This window comes from Heteronotia binoei, chromosome 4, assembly GCF_032191835.1.
Source record: "Heteronotia binoei isolate CCM8104 ecotype False Entrance Well chromosome 4, APGP_CSIRO_Hbin_v1, whole genome shotgun sequence".
NCBI classification, from domain to species: Eukaryota; Metazoa; Chordata; class Lepidosauria; order Squamata; family Gekkonidae; genus Heteronotia; species Heteronotia binoei.
This window is the reverse complement of record NC_083226.1, coordinates 184,116,373-184,135,416: the sequence shown is the minus strand read 5'-3', so window position 1 is coordinate 184,135,416 and position 19,044 is coordinate 184,116,373. Positions and strand designations below refer to the sequence as shown.

Genomic DNA, 19,044 nt, shown 5'->3' with positions numbered 1-19,044 from the left:
ATCCTGTTTCTGTCTTCTACTGCAGGGGTGGCCAACGGTAGCTCTCCAGATATGTTTTGGCAAAACTCCCATCAGATGTTTTTTGCCTACAACTCCCTGTTAATATTATGAACGCCAAGCAGTTTCTAAGCACATGCTGGGAAAAGTGAAAGAAACAGATCAGCCAGGTAGATCATGGGCTTTTGAGGTCACCAGAAGCAGGTAGACCCAGTAGGACCCCAGTCGGGGGGTTCTCAAGGCAGGGGGAGCAAGAGGAGGGTCGAGCTGGGGCTGTCGGCTTCATTTTGAGCCTCCTGGTAACCACAAAGGACAGGTTGTTGCGGACGCCTTAATGGCGAAGGAGCTGTGAATGCCGGAGAGGAGGAGAAAGGGCAGCAAGGTTTTTACAACTGAGAAGAGACTTCCAACAAAAGGCAATAGACAGAGCTAAGTGATTTACTATGTGCTAAAGAATAAGCAGCGGCTTGGAATTTATGGTCGGGAGATGAAAGGGGGGTGAACTGAGGGCGGCGACGGAGAAGAGGAGAAGTTTGGAACTGACGACGACGGCAACAGCTGAAATGGATTAAAGGTTTAGCATTTGGTATAGTTGGTTAGCAGGCAGATTGCGGCTGCTGATGGACCTATAGCTGATTATTCTTATAAATACAAACTTTCTATTCCATTAATTTTGACTGCATGATTTTTGGGGCTGTAAAAATAATTGTATGTGACTGCTGCTTTTGTGCTATTTGGACGGTGTTCTGGAAGGGACAGAATAGCGGAAATCAAAACACTAAATGAAACGGGCTGGTGAGATTTATTCCAGAGCAAGTGGACGTAAAGTAGAAGAGCAACAGGAAGAGGAAGAGAGAAGACTTAATGAAAACATTTTGGCCTTTAAATGAAAGGATGGGGTGATAACACGTTAAGGTGGCAGTAACTGGAAGCAAAAGAGAGAGAAAAGAGTAAATGTGGTTGGTTTTGTGTGAGTGGAATGCTAAGTGACTAGGTGCGGTTGGTTGCTTAATAAATATATCTGTGAAGTGGAAAACTTATAGACGGGGATACAGTGAATTGGTGGAACTAGATTTATGATAGTTAAACTATAAACTGTAGAAGGAACAAGGCGGGAAGAAGGAAGGAAGAACAAGGTTGGAAGATTCAAAGTGGCTGACAGAAAGACGTGTTTATTTGAACTTTCAATTTCAGGAGAGATACTGGACTGTATAGAAGAGTGTGGGATGACTGATAAAGAGTGGAAGTTGGAGTGCTTGGGTTAACATGGATGAGTGATGGGTGTAGGATGCAATGATAAAGCATGATTGAAAAGAGGAGGGTATGAGAGGCATGGTGTATAGGTGTGAATGTTTAATTATTAGAAAATAGAAGTAATTCTGTTACTGAGAGATATTGTGAACGGTTTTGGGTGTTTAACCACAGCAAAATAGAAGTAATGGTTAAGTTTGATTATAACTAATTGTAATTAAAGATGCAATCAGTACTTGATTAACTGTAATTAATTACTTTAAAAAATAAATAGATAATTAAAGTTGGTATAGCGTGATCCTGTCAACTAATGAATTGAGTAGTTTAATTTTATTCTGAGCAGGGAAAGGGGGAGATATAACATTTTTGTTAAATAAGTAAATTGAGGTGTAGGAGATAAACTCAGCCCGTCTGAGATGAGTAAGACAGAGGGATCGACACCCTTACTGGGGATCCCTGAGCCGGCGCATGTTGTGATTTCACAGGAGATCCTTGAAGAGTGGCAAACCGGTATGCAAATGTACCTAGCGACAGCGTTGAGTCAGATGCAGGCCAATCTAATGGATTAGATCGGAGGGTCTTCTTCAGACACCCAGGTGCTGAAGGCTCAGAAAGTAGTTACACAAAGGAGGGCTTTTTTAGTGGTCCCCCTCCCCAATGAAACTTGCTACTTCATGTTATCTGCAAATCTAAGTTTTTCTGACATCTACAAAACTGGCAGAAACATTTCCTTTTCCAAATCCTGTCATGAAATGGACGAGTTGAGGATAAGAGATCCCTGAAGCCTCTCTGCTACGGGCATAAACATCGTGTGACCAGCCGGCAGCCTTAGTTGAGAAACTTCTTAAATCTGACAAGTAGCTCTTGAGAGGCATTACACAACCCTCTCATCTCCCCCGTCCAGCCTGCTGTGCGTGTTTTTTGGGTGTTATTACCTTGAAGCCCAAAGAGTTCTGGTGATAGGATTTATTTGGGTTGGAAAGAAAACCTTGTGTCTCCTTACCCAACAACTCAGTAAGTTCTAAGAGGTTAGACGTGCACACACACAGAGTATTATCCATCATTGTGGAAATGGAATAGTATCTGTGGAGTTGGCATGTGAACCTTGTGGAAGGTGAAGGAAGGAAAGGAAAGGTCCCCTGTGCAAGCACCAGTCGTTTCCGACTCTGGGGTGACGTTGCTTTCAAAATGTTTTCATGGCAGACTTTTTACGGGTGGGTTGCCATGGCCTTCCCCAATCTTTTACACTTTCCCCCCAGCATGCTGGGGACTCATTTTACCGACCTCAGAAGGATGGAAGGCTGAGTCAACCTTGGGCCGGCTAGCTGAATCCACCTTCCGCCAGAATTGAACTCAGGTCGTGAGCAGAGAGTCTAGATCACAGTACTGCAGTACTGCTGAACATGTTCCTTAATCCTGATTCTCTTTCCACCCCCAGATTTTCCCAGGAAGGATATGCAAGTTTCTCTCCTCCTGCTCCTTCCCCCTCCCCCTAAAATCATGACCCAGAAATGCCCCAGAGGAAGCCCTGGGTCAAGGTAACTCCCCATCTCTGACTCTTCAGAGGTTCCCTTGAATTCCTCCTTGGAGGTTATGACCATGCAGCAGGGTGAGAGATTTCATCTCTTTTAATTTGGAAAGGTCTCTGCATTAGGGTTGCTAACAGGCCTGAAAGGGTGGGGGGAGATCCTGTCTTTTCCCCAGAGGCTTTGTGGGTGGAAATGGGCATCTGAAGAGATAAATAACAGCCCATCGCGCCTCTGTTAAAGGGAGAGAATGCTTTTTTCCCCTTCAGGCAGTGAGTGACTCTAGAAAACAAAACTCAGGAAAGGGCACAGCTCAGATTAAAGAGATGATGATTTGCACCAGGCAAATCAGACTTTGTGTTTTCTGTGTTCAGCAGGTTTTTAATGAGCTGGTCTTCATTAAATCCACAGGAGGCTTGGAAGGACTTTGAGTGCCCTTTAGCATGTCACCTTTTCAGGCTAACCGACCTTGCCAGAGAGCTTTAAGGACTAATTTTTTTTTTGGAGGGGAGCCCTTATTCAAAGAGATATGTTTGATAGGTGTGGAAATCTCATGACTTTTACATTTATTTATTTCTAAGTGGGCAGGGACTTGGGGGAAGCATCTCATTCCCCACCACAAACACTGTTTCATATTTCCCTTTCGTGACAGACCTCCTTTTCTCATGCTTCCTTCTCTCCTTCCCACACCATAGCCAAACTATATTTTCTTTCCCCGTTTTCAGCATTTCAGTTTGGTGTAGTGGTAAAGTGTGCGGACTCTTATCTGGGAGAACCAGGTTTGATTCTCCACTCATCCACTTGCACCTGCTGGAATGGCCTTGGGTCGGCCATAGTGGTTAAATGCGCAGACTCTTACCTGGGAGAACCGGATTTGATTCTCCACTCCTCCACTTGCAGCTGCTGGAATGGCCTTGGGTCAGCCATAGCTCTCGCAGGAGTTGCTGTGGGAGCCTTTTCAGCCCCACCCGCCTCACAGGGTGTCTGTTGTAAAAGACATTGTGAGCCACTCTGAGATTCAGAGTATGGGATGGGGTATAAACAATATCTTCTTCCTTCCTCTCTCCCCGTTCAGCATCCTCTACCTTGGAAAAATAAAGCCCAGTTCTGAGCTGCCGGCCACTAGGTCAGGCCCTCCAGAACTTCGGGGGCGGGGGAGAGCCTCACTTTCCCCTCTGAGTCAGTTTGGTATAGTGGTTAGGAGCAGACACTCTAATCGAGAGAACTGGTTTGATTCCCCACTCCACATGCAGCTGTTGGGTGACCTTGGATCAGCTGCAGTTCTCTGAGATGTTTTCTCAAGAGCAGTTCTTTTTCTTTCCTCATTTCCATTTTTATTACATTTTATATTACCTAACACATCATGCATTAAAAATACAAAACAAAATACAAACGCTGTATTAACATAATGGTATCTAGGGTTTCCTTTGAATTGTCAAGCGGCCCCGTGGCGCAGGGTGGTAAAGCAGCAGTACTGCAGTACTGTGATCTGAACTCTCTGCTCACGACATGAGTTCTATTCCAGCGAAAGCTGGTTGAAGTAGCCGGCCCAAGAGTTGACTCAGCCTTCCATCCTTCCGAGGTCAGTAAAATGAGTAGCTAGTTTGCTGGGGGGAAAGTGCAGATGACTGGGGAAGGCAATGGGAAACCACCCCGTAACAGGGGACCTTTCCTTTCCTTGAATTGTCAAATATATATAACTTTCATGGTTTCAAACTTTAAAAGTATATCAAGTTAGCATACAAAGGGTTATTTGGTATAATACCATTTTGCGATAAATATTCAATTACCGGAAACCATGGTCTAACAACCTTTTTTGATATTTATCATCAAGAGCGGTTCTTGAAGAGCTCCCTCAGCCCCACCTACCTCACAGGGCGTCTGTTGCGGGGAGGGGGAGGGAAAGAGACGGTAAGTTTAAATCCCTCCATTCTAGCCTGTTGGCCCATAGGAAAGAACGGACTCCATTCTTTTGTAGGGGCCACAGGATAGACGGGAGGATCAGGCCTTCACTGCGCCTCCCAGTCCCTCCATTTTATTCTATGGGCTCATAGGACAGAATGAGGGAGGGACGCACAAGTCCTTAGTTTTGGCGAGGGCGCAAAAGGCTCTAGGGCCAGCCCAAGGGAACGCAAGGCTGTCCTAAAATCTTGTCATCTCAGGGTCACTGGAAGTGGTTGGTGGGCGCACTGCAGGGCCTCAGGTCACCACGGGGGATGGGGGGCTTTCCCGGCCTTGCCAAAACTGGGCCCTGCCTCAACTCAGACTGGCAGCATCTCAGCCCAAGGTCTTTCCCATCACCCCTGACACACACGAGCCCCTGGGTCCTTTTAAAGTGGGAATTTCAGGAATTGAACCTGGGGACCTTCCTGACTGTTAGCAGCCACTGCTAAGTCTGCATTTTTTCATCTTAGGCAGGCGAGGCAATTGGCCCTTTCCTGGAGCATGACGATCTGGCAACGGTGATCCATGCAACGGTCACCTCGAGGTTGGACTACTGTAATGCCCTCTACATGGGGCTGCCCCTGTGCCGAACCTGGAAGTTGCAGCTAGTGCAGAATGTTGCTGCCCGGCTGCTATTAGGGCTCCCTAGACGGGAACACATCCAGCCGGGGCTCCGGGGACTGCACTGGCTGCCAATGATATACCGAGTTCGGTACAAGGTGCTGGTTATTACCTAAAGCCCTATATGGCCTAGGACCTGCCTACCTTAGGGACCGTCTCTCCCCACATGTTCCCCAGAGAGTGCTGAGATCGGGATCTCAAAATCTGCTTGTAATCCCCAGGCCAAAGGAGGCCCATCTGAAGTCGACCAGGGACAGGGCCTTTTCAATTACAACCCCTTGCTGGTGGAACCAGCTACCGGAAGAGGTGAGGGCCCTGTGGGACCTTGGGCAGTTCCGCAGGGCCTGCAAGACAGTCCGCTTCCGGTTGGCATATAACTGATCGGTACTTGAGAACTTCTTAGGAAGGCTGTAGTATAGTACTTTGGCAGACCACTTTGTCTTATTGTTTTATTGTTTTATTACTATATTGTTTTATTGTTTTAACTGATGTAATTGATGTATTTTAAAACTTAATCCTACGTTACAACTTTTGTGTTGTGAGCCGCCCTGAGCCGCTTCGGTGGGGAGGGTGGGATATAAATAGAATAAAATGAAATGAAATGAAATTTGGAGTACCGTGTGCAATTCTGGTCACCGCACCTCAAAAAAGATATTATAGCATTGGAAAAGGGCAACTAGAATGATTCAAGGGTTGGAACACTTTCCTTATGAAGAAAGGTTAAAACGCTTGGGGTTCGTGGGCACTCAATGAAATTGCTGAGCAGTCGGGTTAGAACGGATAAAACGAAACCCTTGTTCACCCAAAGGGTGATTAACACATGGAATTCACTGCCACGGGAGGTGGCGGTGGCTGCAAGCATAGACAGCTTCCCAAAGGGATGGGATGAACATATGGAGTAGAAGTCCATCAGTGGCTATTAGCCACAAGGTATAGATGGAACTCTCTGTCTGGGGCAAGTCATGCTCTGTATCTTTGGTGCTTCAGAGGGGCAACAGTGCGAGGGCTTCTCGTGTCCTGGCCCCACTGATGGACCTCCCGGTGTCACCTGGTTTGTTGGCCACTGTGTGATACAGAGTGTTGGACTGGATGGACCATTGGGCTGATCCAACAGGGCTTCTCTTATGTTCTAATCTCTGGGGCAGGGATGCTCTGTGTTCTTGGTGCTTGCGGGGGGGGGGGGACAACAGTGGGATGGCTTCTAGTGCCCTGGCCCCAGTGATGGACCTCCTGATGGCACCTGGTTTTTTGGCCACTGTGTGACACAGAGTGTTGGACTGGATGGACCATTGGCCTGATCCTACAGGGCTTCTCTTATGTTCTTATGCATGAACTCATGAAGCTGCCTTATGCTGCCTCAGCCCCTCTGGTTTAATATTTTCTACTCAGACTCAAAATATTTCCTCTGTGTGTGTGTCAAAGTCGGAGGCGTAGGCAGTTGTCGATGTCCTGGCATTTGGCGTGAAGATGGGCACTTCCAGTGATAAGTCAAAGTAGGGCTCTGTTCTAGGTGGCAAGATGCCACCTGTTCTGCAAAGTGTGCTGGCACCCTGCCCTGTGAGAGTTGCCAACCTGCAGGTGGGGCCTGGAGATCTCTCGGAATTACAAGTTATCTCCTGAGAACAGAGATCCGTTCCCTCGGGGGAAATGGCTGCTTTGCAGGGGGGACTCTCTGGTATTAGACCCCACTGAGGTTCCTCCCTGCCCTCCCCAAATCTCGAGGAATTTCCCAACCCAGAGTTTGCAACCCTATCTGCCAGCCAAAACGTTCTCCACCCAAAGGGTGATTAACATGTGGAATTCACTGCCACAGGAGGTGGTGGCAGCTGCAAGCATAGCCAGCTTCAAGAGGGGATTGGATAAGCATCTGAAGCAGAGGTCCATCAGTGGCTCAACCACAGGGTATAAATGGAACTCTGTCCGAGGCAGGGATGCTCTGTATTTTAGGTGCTTGATGTGGGGGGGGGGAACAGTGGGAGGGCTTCTAGTGTCCTGGCCCCACTGATGGACCTCCTGATCGTGCCTGGTTTTTTGGCCACTGTGTGACACAGAGTGTTGGAGCGGATGGCCCACTTGGCTGATCCAACAGGGCTTCTCCCACCCCCAGATTTTCCCCGGAAGGGGAACCAAGTTTCTCTCCTCCCACTCCTCCCCCCCCCCCCTAAAACCAGAAATGCCCCGGAGAGAGCCCTGGACCAAGGTTACTCCCCACCTCTGACTCCTCAGAGGTCCCCTTGAATTCCTCCTTGGAGATGATGACCTTTCAGCAGGGTGAGAAATTTCATCTCACTGCTTTAATTTGGAAAAGCATCTGCATTTGAGGTTGCTAACAGGCCTGAAAGGGTGGGAGGAAATCCTGTCTTTTCCCCAGAGGCTTCATAGGTGGAAAGGGCATCTAAAGAGTCTCCCCGCCCCCCCCTCCAGGCAGTGGGCCACCCTAGAAAACAAAACTCACTTTGGGAAGGGTCACAGCTCAGATTAAAGAGATGATGATTTGCATCAGGGAAATCAGACTTTGTGTTTTCTGTGCTTAGTGCGTTTTTTACGAGTTGGGCTTCATTAAATCCACAGTAGGACTCCATTCTTTTCTATGGGCCAATAGGATAGAATGGCGGGATCAGGCCTCCGCTGCGGCCCACCTCTAGAGGAGGGGATTTAAACTTTAACCCCCTTCTCTGGTGTCACCCTGAGGCTCCCGATCCCTCCGTTTTATTCTGTGGGCTCTTAGGATAGAAGGGAGGGGGGGGTGCAAGCAGTAAGTTTTGGCAAGGGTGCAAAAGGCTCTAGGACTGGATTTTCACGCGCACAGCCCAATGGCCTCTTGCTGGGCCACGGAGCCCTCCAGCAGCACAGCATGTCATGGGTGCTGGGGACCCTGCAGGAGAAACTGTGCCCCTGCCACCTGCACCAGTGCCCCTGCCTTCTGCGGGAGAAGATCCAAGCCCCCCTGCCTCGCCCTCTCGGGTGGCTCGTGTGCGTGACCGCCTTCGTCAGGACCTCAGGGATCGGAGGAGGGCGGCATGCTCACGAGGAAGACGCTCCCTGAGCCCTGAGTTTTAAAAGGATTCTGGCCCTTCTAAGAGTGAGGATGCTTGAGTCTCAGCGGGATCCTGGCCGCCTCTCTGAGACAACAATTAGCCCAAATGAGCAACAGACAGCAGAGGGCTATATAACTGTGGGCTTTGGGAGGAGGCTTTGTGGAAGCAACTAGTCACCTACCTGACGTTCTAGCATCCACTTCGGCTTCTGACTTTGGCTTTTGGACCCCCTGACTTTGGCATTGACTTCTGGACCCCCTGACCGGCTTCTGAACCTCTGACCTGCGATACCTGGACTGTGATTCGGTTTTGGCGCTTTGGACCCTCCCTGCTCACCAGCTACAGACCTTGGACTGCCCCTGGACTTCGCCTGACTTGGCCCCAGCCCGTGACACAGCACACCTTTCCAAGGGAAGGGAAGGCTGTCCTGAAATCTTGTATTCTTGGGGTCTCTGGAAGTGATTTTTTAGGAGACCACTGGACTGCCAGGGTTGGTGAGTGCACTGCAGGGCCTCAGGTCACCATGGGCAGGGAGGGGGGGCTTTCCCGGCCCTGCCAAAACAGCCCAGGAGGGGATCCCAGCAGTCACTTACAGTGGGCACACCCAGGAGGGATTGCCCTGTGTGGTCGCTTTTTTGGTAGGGCTGGGAACGGCCGCCAGCTCCGCCCCCTCCAGACGGGGATCCCTCCAGCGCTGCCCATGGAGGGCAAACCACGGCTCTCCTCTAATCTCACCTTTCAGGTGCTGCTTATGTAAAGGTGGGGGGAGGGTTATTTCACCCTTAAAGCATGAGATTTCAGGAGACAACTGGAGTGCCGTGGGTGGGGGCGCTTTTAGCACAGCCAGGAGCCTTCCTGAACATATAAATGAACATAGGAAGCTGCCTTCTTCTGAGTCCATCAAAGTCAGTATTGTCTGCTCAGACTGGCAGCAGCTCTCCAGGGTCCCAAGGGAAGTTTTTCATGCCTACTTGCCTGGACCCTTTTTAGTTGGATGTGCCGGGGATCGAACCTGGGAACTTCTGCTTACCAAGCAGATGCTCTACCACTGAGCCACCGTGCCTCCTGGGAGATCCTACTCGCAGACCCCCAAAGGGAGGAACACCCGCCCCGTAGGCCGGCTGCCACCTCCTCCTTCCAATGCAGCGCCCGCCCACCTGAGAACTGCGCCCAGAGGAGGAGGCCCAGGAGAAGACGGGGCGGCCCGACAGAGTGGAAGGGAGCCAGCAGCCCCATCCTGCCAGGTGCCCCCTGGCTTTCTGCCAGACCGAGCCCAGCAGCCCCTGGCTGGCTCCGATCCCTGGGTTTGGGCTGCCACTGCCCCGCCAAGAGATGGCGCCGCTTGTCCTGCTCAGTGGAGCAAGCAAAGACCTCCAACTGGACGCTGATTCTGCTACGGGGTTTAGGGGGGCCCTTGGGGTTCTTCCGCCTCCTCTCTCCCTGCAACAGCCCTGCAAGGCAGGCCAGGCTGAGAAGCATGGGAGGCTCCCCAGTGACGCTTCAGGAGGAGAAGCCAGGTGTTGTGTATGTGGAGTAGTGAGAACTGAATGGGGTGTTCCTGCCTAGCTCATTGGAGCCAGACGACCAGAGCTTGGGAATTTGGGAACAATCTAATCCCTGCTGCCCTGCTCCAATCACAGGCCCCCTGCTGGTTCGAATGGACCAATAGAGTGCTTGTGCGGGAACCCTGATGTGATCATAGAATCATAGAGTTGGAAGGGACCTCTAGGGTCATCTAGTCCAACTCCCTGCACAATGCAGGAAACTCACAAACGCCTCCCCCCTAAATTCACAGGATCTTCATTGCTGTCAGGTGGCCATCTAGCCTCTGTTTGAAAACCTCCAAGGAAGGAAAGCCCACCACCTCCCAAGGAGGAAGCCTGTTCCTCTAATGGTCAGGAAGTTCTTCCTAATGTTGAGACAGAAACTCTTTTGATCTAACTTCACCCATTGGTTCTCTTCCGACCTTCTGGGGCCACAGAAAACAATTTACACCATCGTCTATATGACAGCCCTTCCAAGTCCTTGAAGATGGTGATCCTATCACCTCTCAGCTGCCTCCTCTCCAGACTAAACATGTCCAGCTCCTTCAACCTTTCCTGAGGTGTAGTGGTTAAGTGTGCGGACTCTTATCTGGGAGAACCAGGTTTGATTCCCCACTCCTCCACTTGCACCTGCTGGAATGGCCTTGGGTCAGCCATAGCTCTGGCAGAGGTTGTCCTTGAAAGGGCAGCTGCTGTGAGAGCCCTCCCAGCCCCACCCACCTCATAGGGTGTCTGTTGTGGGGGGAGAAGACATAGGAGATTGTAAGCCGCTCTGAGTCTCTGATTCAGGGAGAAGGGCGGGATATAAATCTGCAATTCTTCTTCTTCTTCTTCTTCTTCCTCATAAGACTTGGTCTCCAGACCCCTCACCATCTTTGTCGCCCTCCTCTGGACCCGTTCCAGCTTGTCTATATCCTTCTTAAAATGTGGTGTCCAAAACTGAGCACCATACTCCAGATGAGGTCTTACCAGAGCAGAATAAAGCAATCCCATCACATCATGGGGAGGGACGGTGGCTCAGTGGTAGAGCATCTGCTTGGGAAGCAGAAGGTCCCAGGTTCAATCCCTGGCATCTCCAAAAAAGGGTCCAGGCAAATAGGTGTGAAAAACCTCAGCTTGAGACCCTGGAGAGCCACTGCCAGTCTGAGAAGACAATACTGACTTTGATGGACCAAGGGTCTGATTCAGTATAAGGCAGCTTCATATGTTCATATGTTAATGTGATTTGGACACTATACTTCTGTTGATCCCACGCTAATGCAATCCAGAATAAAGGGATGCGGGGTGGGGTGGGGCAGGAGTTGTTCTTGGACTCCTGCTTTGTTCTACTGGGAATTCCAGGAATTGAACCTGGGGACCTTCTGCGTGCCAAGTGGATGCTCTACCGCTCAGCCCCTCCCCAGTAATGCATGAACTCATGAAGCTGCCTTATGTTGCCTCAGCCCCTCTGGCTTCATATTTCTACTCAGACTCACTGTAAATATTTCAAGGGGGGGGGGTCAAAGTCCAATGACTGAGGCATATGCCGTAGCAGTCTTTCTGGCATTTGGCGTGAAAGCGGGCACTTCCAGTGATGAGCCAAAAAGCGAGGCTCTGGTCTAGGTGGCAAGATACCACTTATTCCGCAAAGTGTGCTGGCACCCTGCCCTGTGGGAGTTGCCAACCTCCAGGTGGGGCCTGGAGATCTCCCAGAATTGCAAGTTATCTCCAGGCCACAGAGATCCGTTCCCTGGGGGAAAATGGCTGCTTTGGAGGGGGGGGGGACTCTCTGGCATTAGACCCCTCTGAGGTTCCTCCCTGCTCTCCCCAAATCTCGAGGAATTTCCCAACCCAGAGCTGGCAACCCTATCTCCCAGCCAGCCTCATAATTTTACAAAGGATCTACGACCTTCCTTTAGAGCAAAGGGACCTTTCACATCAGTTGGGCGTGGGGGGGAGTGGCACTGGGAGAGAAGCGCTAGCAGCCCCTCTTGGGGGGGAGTAGAGATGTGAGGCCGGGGAAACAGAGATGAAGATGTTGGCGGACACACAGGAGGGGGAGGAGTTGTTCTTAAAAAGGCAGCTGCTGTGAGAGCCCTCTCAGCCCCACCCACCTCACAGCTTGTCTGTTGTGGGGGGAGAAGATAAAAGAAGGAGATTGTAAGCCGCTCTGAGTCTCTGATTCAGAGAGAAGGGCGGGGTATAAATCTGCAGTTCTTCTTAAACATAAGAACATAAGATAAGCCCTGTTGGATCAGGCCAGTGGCCCCTCCAGTCCAACACTCTGTGTCACATAAGAACATAAGAGAAGCCCTGTTGCATCAGGCCAGTGGCCCATCCAGTCCAACACTCTGTGTCACATAAGAACATAAGAGAAGCCCTGTTGGATCAGGCCAGTGGCCCATCCAGTCCAACACTCTGTGTCACATAAGAACATAAGAGAAGCCCTGTTGGATCAGGCCAGTGGCCCCTCCAGTCCAACTCTCTGTGTCACGTAAGAACATAAGAGAAGCCCTGTTGGATCAGGCCAGTGGCCCATCCAGTCCAACACTCTGTGTCAAGAACAGAAGAGAAGTCATGTTGGATCAGGCCAATGGCCCATCCAGTCCAACTCTCTGTGTCACGTAAGAACATAAGAAAAGCCCTGTTGGATCAGGCCAGTGGCCCATCCAGTCCAACACTCTGTGTCACATAAGAACATAAGAGAAGCCATGTTGGATCAGGCCAGTGGCCCATCCAGTCCAACACTCTGTGTCACACAGTGGCCAAAAAAACCACCCCAAGTGTCATCAGGAGGTTCCTCTTCTTCTTCCTTTTCCTCTGCTGCTCAATCAACCAAGGGTCTCCCTGCCCCCCACCCCCGGCACCTTCCACTCTCTCAGCGCAGCTTGAGGGGCCCAACAAGCTGCTTTGCCACCCAGGTGCTAGAGGAGGAGGTTTGCAAGATTCTGCATGGGACAGAGAAGGCGGAAAGAGAAGAACTTTCCTCCCTTTCTCAGAATACAAGAACTGATGGACACTCAATGAAATTGCTGAGCAGTCCGGTGAGAACGGATAAAAGGAAGTCCTTCTTCACCCAAAGGGTGATTAACACGAGGAACTCACGGCCACAGGAGGTGGGTGCAGCTGCAAGCATAGCCAGCTTCAAGAGAGGGCTGGATAAACACCTGGAGCATAGGTCCATCTGGCTCTTAGCCACAGGGTATAAATGGAACTCTGTCTGGGGCAGTGATGCTCTGTATTCTTGGTGCTGGGGCGGGGGGGGGGGGCAACAGCCGGAGGGATTCTGAGGTTCTGGCCCTGCTGGTGACCTCCTGAGGACTCCTGGGTTCTGGCCACTGTGTGACCGAAGAGCGCTGGAGCGGATGGGCCACTGGGCTGACCCAACAGGGCTTCTCTTAGGTCCTTCCCCTGACCCCGCGAGGGCTGCAGCAGCAGCAGCATCCAGCCACTGTCCATCTGCCCCTCCCTGCCCTGCAGCCTCCCCAGATCTGGCGCAGAAGAGCCCCCAAAGCCCTGAGCAGCAGCCGGAGCTCCTCTCGGCGCAGGAGACGGCGGGGCGCCCCTTTCCTCCCTCTGCAGCGCCGAGAGGGTTAAAGCCACCGAGTTGGCGGCTGGAGCGGCCGCGGGAGGACCGGGAAGGCGGGGAGGGGGCGGAGCAGGGTCTGCAGCCCGCGGAAGAGGAGCGGGAAGCCGCGCAGCCGCCGGAGGGGAGTCCCAGGCTTGCAGGTCGAGTCCCTGGGCATTTGGGGAGGGGTGCATGGCGGGAAGGGCCAGCTGGGGGGGGGGATCCCGAGACGGGGACAGCCAGTGCCTCCATGCTCCCCCCTCGGTGCCAGGGTTTCCTCCCGGTGAGCTGGTCTCTCCCGGCAGGAGGTGGGTGGCCCTCCCGGGGGGAGAGCTGGAGGCCCCCCTGGAGGTTGGCAACCGCACCAGGCACTCCTTCTGCCCTCCCCTCTGCAGCAGCAGCCGGAGGGTGTCGGGCAGGGGGCCTCGGAGGGGAGTCCCAGGCTGGCAGCTGGAGGGAGGGGTTGCCAGCTCCCGGGCGGGCGGGAAGGAAGTCCCTGGGCATTGGGGGAGGGGGGCATGGCGGGAAGGGGCAGCTGGGGAAGGGGAACTTGAGAGGAGGAAGCCACCCCTCTCCCTCCCTCCCTCCCTCCGGGGTCAGAGCTTCCCCCCAAGAAAGCTGGCCTCTGCAGGCGAGAGGTGGGGGATCATCCTGGGGGAAAGCTGGAGACCCGCCTGGAGGTTGGCGACCCCAGCAGGCACTCCTTCTGCCCTCCCCTCTGCAGCAGCAGCCGGAGGGTGTCGGGCAGGGGGCCTCGGAGGCGAGTCCCAGGCTGGCAGGTGGAGGGTGTCAAGTCGAGGGATTCAAGAACGAGTCAAAGTTGATACTAAGACTGCATTTATTGATACCGGTGCTCTAGCGCAAGCCTCTAGCTTGCTAAGAATGCAGCCGACACATTGCATTCCTACGGGCGGGGGCTTCACAGGAAGGAACATTCACACACAACTACTAGATACGGTCTCAGGCGATAGCCGACCAACTGGCCTTGTATTCTCGTGCATAGCTTCCTCCCACCTCTGAGCCCTGAGAAGGCGCAGACTGTTTCCTTCACACCAGTTACAATTCAAAAGAAGAAAAAGGGGGCAGGGGAGTTGACCAGAGGGGAACGTTAGCAGCAGTGGATCCATTGTGATTTTAACAGGGCCTATTTGGTAGGCCATGATCCCTCAGTCTTGACAGAGAGAGGGAGGGGGTTGAAAGCTCCCGGGCGGGAAGTCCCTGGCTATTGGGGGAGGGGGTGCATGGCGGGAAGGGCCAGCTGGGGGGAGGGGAACTTGAGAGGAGGAAGCCACCCCTCTCCCACCCTCCCTCCGGGGTCAGAGCTTCCCCCCAAGAAAGCTGGCCTCTGCAGGCAAGAGGTGGGTGATCATCCTGGGGGAGAGCTGGAGACCCACCTGGAGGTTGGCAACCCCAGCAGGCACTCCTCCTGCCCTCCCCTCTTCAGCAGCAGCCGGAGGGTGTAGGGCAGAGGGCCTCGGAGGGGAGTCCCAGGCTGGCAGGTGCAGGGAGGGAGGGAGGGGTTGCCAGACCCGGGCGGGCGGGAAGTCCCTGGGCATTTGGGGAGGGGGTGCATGGTGGGAAGGGCCAGCTGCGGGAGGGGAAGCCGAGATGGGGACAGCCAATGCCGCAGAGTCCTCCCCCCCCCCCCTGGTGCCAGGGTTTCCTCCAGGTGAGCTGGTCTCCCGGCAGGAGGTGGGTGGTCATCCCGGGGGAAGAACTGGAAGTCCCACCTGGAGGTTGGCAACCCCTTTAGGCCCCACGTTTGCAGTTCTTCCTAATGTTGAGCCGGAAACTCTTTTGATTTGATTTCAACCCACTGGTTCTGGTCCTACCTTCCTGGGCCACAGAAAACAATTCCACCCCATCCTCTATAGGACAGCCCTTCAAGTACCTGAAGATGGTGATCCTATCACCTCTCCGCCGCCTCCTCTCCAGGCTAAACATCCCCAGCTCCTTCAACCTTTCCTCACAGGACTTGGTCTCCAGACCCCTCACCATCTTCGTCGCCCTCCTCTGGACCCGTTCCAGCTTGTCTATATCCTTCTTAAAATGTGGTGCTCAAAACTGAACACAATACTCCAAATGAGGTCTTACCAGAGTAAAGCGATACCATCACATCATGTGATCTGGACACTATACTTCTGTTGATACAGCCCAAAATTGCATCTGCCTTTTTAGCCACTGCATCACACTGTTGACTCATGTTCCGCGTATGATCCACTAAGACCCCCTAGATCCTTTTCACACATACTACTGCTAAGACAAGTCTCCCCCATTCTATAACCATGCATTGGATTTTTCCTACCTAAATGCAGAACTTTACATTTATCCCTGTTAAAATTCATTTTATTGTTTTTAGCCCAGTTTTCCAGCCTGAAGGTCATCCTGTATCCTGTTTCTGTCGTCTTCTGTGTTTGCAGCCCCTTCCAATTTAGTATCATCTGCAAATTTAATCAGCGTTCCCTCTATTCCTTCATCCAGATCATTTATAAAGATGTTGAACAAAACAGGTTCCAGGACAGATCCTTGAGGCCCTCCACTTGTCACTCCAAGAGGATGAGGAACCACTCACAAGAACTCTTTGGGTGCGATTTGTCAACAAGTTATAGATCCACCTAACGGTAACAGGATCAAAACCACATTTTGCCAACTTGTCAACAAGGATAGTATGTGGAGCCTTATCAAAGGCCTTACTGAAATCAAGTTAAACGGTGTCTACAGCATTCCCCTGATCCAGCAAGGTAGTCACTTTCTCAAAAAAAAAAAAAGAGATCAGGTTGGTCTGACATGACTTGTTCTTGAGAAACCCATGCTGGCTCTTAGTAATCACATCCATTCTTTCTAAGTGTTCCAGGACCGACTGTTTGATGATTTGTTCTAAAACTTTTCCAGGTATAGACGTCAAGCTGACATGTCGGTAGTTACCCAGATCCTCTTTTTTCCCCTTCTTGAAGATGGGGACAACATTCGCCCGCCTCCAATCTTCTGGCACCTCTCCTGTTCTCCAAGAATTTTCAAAACTAATAGCCAGAGACTCAGAAATTACATCCGCAAGTTCTTTTAGAACCCTTGGATGCAATTCATCTGGCCCTGAGACTTAGTTTCATTTAAAGAAACTAGGTGTTTATGTACTACCAATTAGAGTCCGTACTCCTAAGCACTATACCAAACTGGCTCTTAGGGGAAAGTGAGGCTCTCCCCCCCCCCCCCTGAAGTTCTGGAGGGCCTGACCTAGTGGCCAGCAGCTCAGAACTGGGCTTTAGTTTTCCAAGGTAGAGGATGCTGAACGGGGAGAGAGGAAGGAAGAAGATATTGTTTATACCCCGTCCCATACTCTGAATCTCAGAGTGGCTCACAATCTCTTTTAGCGTCCTCCCTCACAACAGACACCCTGTGAGGTGGGTGGGGCTGAGAGAGCTCTCACAGCAGCTGCCCTTTCAAGGACAACTGCGAGAGCTATGGATGACCCAAGGCCATTCCAGCTGGTGTAAGTGGAGGTATGAGGAATCAAACCCGGTTCTCCCAGAGTAGAGTCTCTGCACTTAACTACTATGGCTGACCCAAGCCCATTCCAGGAGCTGCAAGTGGAGGAGTGGAGAATCAAACCCGGTTCTCCTGCGCACTTCACCACTACACCTAAGCTGAAGACGGGGGCAGAAAATATAGGTTGGCTATGGGGTGGGAAGGAGAAGGAAGCAGGAGAAAAGGAGGTCTTTCGGGAAAGGGAAATATGAAACGTTGTGTGTGGGGGGGGGTGAGATGCATCCCCCAAGTCCCTGTCCACTTAGAAATAAATAAATGTAAAAGTCATGAGATTTCCACACCTATCAAACATATCTCTTTGAATACAGACTCCCACCCCCCAAAAACCCCCAGTCCTTAAAGCTATCTGGCAAGGTCGGTTAGCCTGAAAATGTGACCTGCTGAAGGGCACTCAAAGTCCTTCCAAGCCTCCTGTGGATTTAATGAAGACCAACTCATTAAAAACCTGCTGAACATAGAAAACAAATCTGATCTGCCTGGTGCAAATCATCATTTCTTTAATCTGAGCTGTGCCCCTTCCTAAACTGAGTTTTGTTTTCTAGGGTCGCTCACTGCCTGAAGAGGGAAAAAGCATTCTCTCCCTTTAACAGAGGCACGAGGGGCTGTTATTCATCTCTTGAGATGATCCCCCCCACCCTTTCAGGCCTCTTAGCAACCCTAATGCAGATACCTTTCCAAATTAAAGTAGTGAGATGAAATCTCTCACCCTGCTACATGGTCATAATCTTCAAAGAGTGGTCAAGCAGCAGTGCTGCAGTACTGTGATCTGAACTTTCTGTTCACAACCCAAAAAAGATATTACAGCATTGGAAAAAGTGCAGAAAAGGGCAACTAGAATGATTCAAGGGTTGGAACACTTTCCCTATGAAGAAAGGTTAAAACGCTTGGGGCTCTTGGCAGTCAATGAAATTGATGAACAGTCAGGTTAGAACGCATAAAAGGAAGTCCTTCACCCAAAGAGGGATTAACATGTGGAATTCACTGCCACAGGAGGTGGTGGCGGCTACAAGCATTTATTTATTTATTTATATCTGGACTTATATCCCGCCCTTCTCAAATTCAGTTTAAAAACACTTATATAATACAGCTATCTGGCAACTTCCTGAGGGGATTGGATGAACATGGAGCAGAGGTCCATCAGTGGCTATTAGCCACAAGGCATAGATGGAACTCTCTGTTTGCGGCAAGAGATGCTCTGTATTCTTGGTGTTTCGGAGGGGCAACAGTGGGAGGACTTCTAGTGTCCTGGTTCCACTGATGGACCTCCTGATGGAGCCTGGTTTGTTGGCCACTGTGTGACACAGAGTGTTGGAGCGGATGGGCCACTGGGCTGATCCAACAGGGCTTCTCTCATGTTCTTCTGGGGCAGTGATGCTCTATATTCTTGGTGCTGGGGTGGGGGGCAACAGTAGGAGGGATTCTGAAGTTCTGGCCCTGCTGGGGGACCTCCTGATGGCACCTGGTTTGTTGGCAATTGTATGATAGAGTGTTGGAGTGGATGGGCCATTGGCCTGATCCAACAGGGCTTATCTTATGTTCTTCTGTCTGGGGCAGGGATGCTCTGTATTCTTGGTGCTGGGGCCGGATCCAACAGGGCTTCTCTTAGGTCCTTCTCCTGCCCCGGCTGAGGGCTGCAGCAGCAGCATCCAGCCACTGTCCATCTGTTTGCTTCTTGGCTCTCTGTCCCTTCCTGTCCTGCAGCCTCCCAAGATCTGGTGCAGAAGAGCCACAAAAGCCCTGAGCAGCAGCCGGAGCTCCTCTTGCTCAGGAGACGGCGGGGCGCCCCTTGCCTCCCTCTGCAGCGCCGAGAGGGTTAAAACCACCGAGGACCGGGAAGGCCCTTCTCCTTTTTGGGAGGGGGGGGGGTGGAGAAGGGTCTGCAGCCCCGGGAAAGAGGAGGGGGAAGCCGCGGAGGTGGGTGGTCCTCCTGGGGGAGAGCTGGAGACCCACCTGGAGGTTGGCAACCCCAGCAGGCACTCCTCCTGCCCTCCCCTTTGCAGCAGCAGCCGCCGGAGGGTGTCGGGCAGGGGGCC

The 19,044-nt window shown here is 51.8% G+C and overlaps 1 pseudogene; it reads left to right on the top strand.

Annotated features, from left to right (window-relative positions):
• The window catches only part of LOC132570192 (zinc finger protein 658B-like), a 48,756-nt pseudogene extending 29,928 nt beyond the window's left edge, over window positions 1–18,828 (top strand).
• The last annotated feature ends 216 nt before the right edge of the window (window positions 18,829–19,044 follow it).